Raw genomic sequence first — 4,210 nt, forward strand, 5'->3', positions numbered from 1 at the left:
TTGGTTTAACTCCTTCGCTTCAGTTTCCATCTGTGGCTCAGAAGCTTACTTTGCAGAAGCAACTTGGGCAGTAGAAAGTCATGACCAAGAGAAGCAGGACGAGAGGTCTACAACACTAGCCTAGGAAGTTGAAACAAGCACGAGCAGCCTGGCCAGAAGAGCCCGGTGGGTAGCTCAAAGAGGAGCCTCATGCTCTGGGAGGCAGGAAGACCCCTCACTTCTCTCATCCCCAGTTCCAGTTGGGGTGGGGGCGTGGTTCTCATCCTCCTTGACATTTTGTGGATGAGCTGTGTTCCATGCTATTAGCCTGTGGCAAGCAGGCAGTGAGATGAGACTGTGCATCCCCCGGCCCATAAAGCCTGCCCCTGTTGCCCAGTGAAAATTACAGGCTATATTACAGGCTGCATGTTGGGGAAGCAGCCGGAGGTTGCTGATATAATCAGAGGTAGCTTTATTGAGAACTGTGAAATGAAACTGTGTTGCCCATGTGCCCAAATTTGAACAAGAAACATCGCCCCCTGTGCCAAAAACAAACCAAAAACAATAACTGAAGCTATTTTTTTTTTCTTCTTTGTAGAATTATTATAGAAAGCTGTAGCCTGGGACCCAGAATCCTTTTCTGCTTGTAGAGAAAGGAAGATTCCCCCAGAATAAAGCAACACCCTAAGGACTAAGGGAAAGAAGATGATTATTGCTGCAGCAGGAACTTGGGGTGGCCATTTCAGGGGGTCCCATGGAGACCTAGGGAACCAGCCAGCCACCTGCATGATGCTCAGAGGACCACATGAGGACAGGACTTGTCCCTGAGGTGCCCAATGCAGCATCTCCACTTGAGTCATTTCAAATACCGGGGTTGGATGTTTGTTCTGTGCCTTTTAAAATTTGTTTTTACTAAGGTGAAACTAAGGTATTATGAAAGAAATCAGAAGGTGTGGATGCAGAGATAATTTGAAAAGCCATGTGAGGGAATTTGGGGAAGTGGTGAAATGCTCTGTGTCTTGAAAGGGCTTGGGATTTGCAAGTGTATGCACTTGTCAAAACGATTCCAATGGAACCCTCCAGATCTGTGCCTTTTACTTTATGTAAATTTAACCTTCCAAGAAAAAAAGACTGTAAACAAAGACACAACTCTGGGTGATAACACGCCTGCTGTAGTATTTAGGAGAAAGTACACTGGTGCCCATAATTTACATTAAAATGTTCACACCACAAAGATGGATTGATGAATGGAGAAAGGAATGGGTAAGTTGATAGGTAGGCAATCAAGTGTAGTCAAATGTCAGTGTCAAAATCTAGATGACTACACTCCTATGAATGGAAAATTCTGTATTTTTCTACATGTTTGAAAAAATGTATAGGAAAGTATTGAAGGGGAAAGGTCACTTTCATTAGGTAAGTATGTCCCAGATGTTGCTGATTAGAATCCCCTGAGATATTTGGTGGAAAATACAAAGCCTAAGACTTCTGAGGGGCTGGGGTGGCCCTTAGGCTCTTTCTTACTTATCACCTCTGCCAGGTGGGTCTGAGGATGAGGCAAATGAGGAGGGTTAGGGAGACCCTGGTTAATTAGCCTTCAGAAGAACTGGTGGCAGATGGCAGGGAGCAGTGTGCACCGGGAGGGCAAGGGGAGCACACTCTTGCCAAGTCAGACAGCAAGGACCCTGAGAAGTTCAGGTTTACCAAGGCTGCAAGTGGGGCTGGAGCTTGGGGGGGCACCTGCCTGGCACATGGACAGCCTGGCATTCCAGCTCCAGAGCTACAAACAAAATGGGACAAAACAGGAGACTATGTGACTATGTCACTTAAGTGACTATGAAGTGTGGTGACTTCCAAGAAACACAAATTTAGGAATTTGTGCCCAAAGAAAGAGAACGTCTTTGCCAAGAGTCTGGATGGTCTTGATCCCAGTATCCCCTCAAATGTGTGACTAAACTGTAAATTCTGCAGATAAAATGCACCCACTAGTCAACAGTCCTCATCCAGGAGGATTGAGCCTGGGTAGGAGGATGTCTCTTGGTACCTCTTGGGCCTGCAACTTCTCCAAGAAATCACTTGGTCAACATGGAGGACAGAATTTAATCCACAGGCCTTTACCTGCTCCAAAACAGTAGTAGTGCTGCTCAGCAGCACCCACCCCCCACAACCAGGGTCCTGTGCAGTTAAGGTGGAGAAGGGGAGGAGATGCAAAGATGAAAGAGCCTAAGGAGTTGCCTGTGGAGAGCCTCTGCTCTGCAGGAAAGCCAGAGACAGCCAAGCAGTGACCAGGGCAGTGGCTAGTGCAGGCCAGCAGTGAGGCAGTGAGAAGCTCAGCACCCAGCTTCTTCTGAAAGGCCAGAGACCACATCATCGTTCAGAGAATGCATATTTACAGTAGGGCAAAAGCAGAAACTGAGCCAACTGCCCATGGATAGTGCTGCTTCATATCCATATCCAAACATGAGCATGCACAGAAGAGTAAAATGTATTAGTACTAATGAGCATAAAAAATATGCAAGGGAAAAATGCTGAATAACTTCAACAACAAGTGCTTCTGGGAAAGGAAGGAGGAAAGTGATGAGAGTAAAGGAGGAGGCCTTTAGCTCCTTCTGGACTGGTTTATTTTCCAAAAGATGGAGAGAATGTTTAAAGAGTGAGTGAAGGGCCTGCCAAATAGCTCAGCGAATTAAAGCATCTGCTTAGGCAGACGCAGCTGATGGGATTTGATCCCTGGCATGCTGTGCCAGCCCTGTACCTGGGGACACACTGAGACACAATTGAGAGTGGGCATGTTGGCGCATGCCTGTAATCCCAGTGGTTGGGAAGCTGAACACAGGTGGATCACTATGAGTCTGATCTATGTAGTGAGACCCTGTAGACCCTGTAGATCCTTACTAAAATACAAAAAAAAAATGAGAGAGATATTGTGTTCTTGGAAATTAAAAAAAAAATCTTCCATTGACATACATGGTGGCTCAAGGGCAAGCCCCTACATTTGGTGAAACCTGCCAACAAGTAGGGATCACAGCACAGATCTGTAGCTCCACTCACAGACTCCTCAGTGACCTGAGGTTCCTGGCTCCCTCACAGCCCCTGCCCCTTCCAGTCTGGCTCCAGCTTGCCTGCATGACCACAAAGGGCAGCAGGGGCACTGTCACAGACACACATTTCATCTACTCTAAATAATAGCATATTAATGTCTCCAATTAGCTTCTACTCTCAGGGTTAGGTTTTCTCACCAGAGACTGGGTTCTAGAGACTAGGAGAATCAAGTCCAAATAATTCTTGAACATTGCTTGAGTCACCAATTAAGTCTCCTGTCTGATGTCATGTGGTGACCTAAGGAAAAGCCAACCCCTTTGGAAAGAGCACTCTCTGATTCAGACCAACACACAAACCCACATTTACTCTCACCCTGTCCCTGATGGCCAAGTATGGGGAACCTCACTGTCACCCTTGGTGACCAGACAGCTGGTAGGTGTGAGTTCCCAGAAGTGGTTCGAGGACACAAAGGGAGCTGCTTTTCTGAGGTGTAAGCCAGCCTCATACCCGACCATGACACCATACTGGACATCATGTTTCCTGGATGTGGAGTTTTCTTCTAATGAAAGTTGAGCAGAAATCCCAGGCCCAGCCAGCCAAGAACTGACAGGTATAAAGATACCCACAACCCAACCAGGGGGGCAGGCAGCAGTCCCTACACAAGCCTCTTGCTTTCCCTTGAAGTCCTAGATCTTCCCAAGAGTGAGTCTCGTGGGAAGGACCTATGTAGGACCTAAGGTGCATGAATGAAGGTGTGGGTCACTAAAAGGCGACCATTGAACAGGAGCATTTTTGAGCAATTTAGCAACAGCCCAGTCCTCCTTTCTTCCACATCTCCCTATAATTTTAACTTTCATGGTACAATTGTGAGAGTTGTTCTGCAAACAGCAAAGCTCCAGATTCATTTTTGTAGAGAGACAATTAAGGGGAAAAAACACTTATTTTACTAGTTTTCAATAAGCATAAGAACTACACACTCCCCACTGTATAGCACTCCACAGTTTCCAAGGCACTTTAGCTTCTACTTAATTTCTGAGATCCTCAGTGAGGATAGGGTGTTATTTTAGAGCTGTGGAAACTAAGGCCAGGTGAGTTGAGTGACAGGCTATCTATATTAGCTCTCTGTCACTACAACAAAGTACCTGAGACCATTAACTTACAAAGAAGAAAGGGTTCTTTTTGGCTCATGGAT

Source organism: Octodon degus, unplaced genomic scaffold (assembly GCF_000260255.1).
Source record: "Octodon degus isolate 3935 unplaced genomic scaffold, OctDeg1.0 scaffold00173, whole genome shotgun sequence".
NCBI classification, from domain to species: domain Eukaryota; kingdom Metazoa; phylum Chordata; class Mammalia; order Rodentia; family Octodontidae; genus Octodon; species Octodon degus.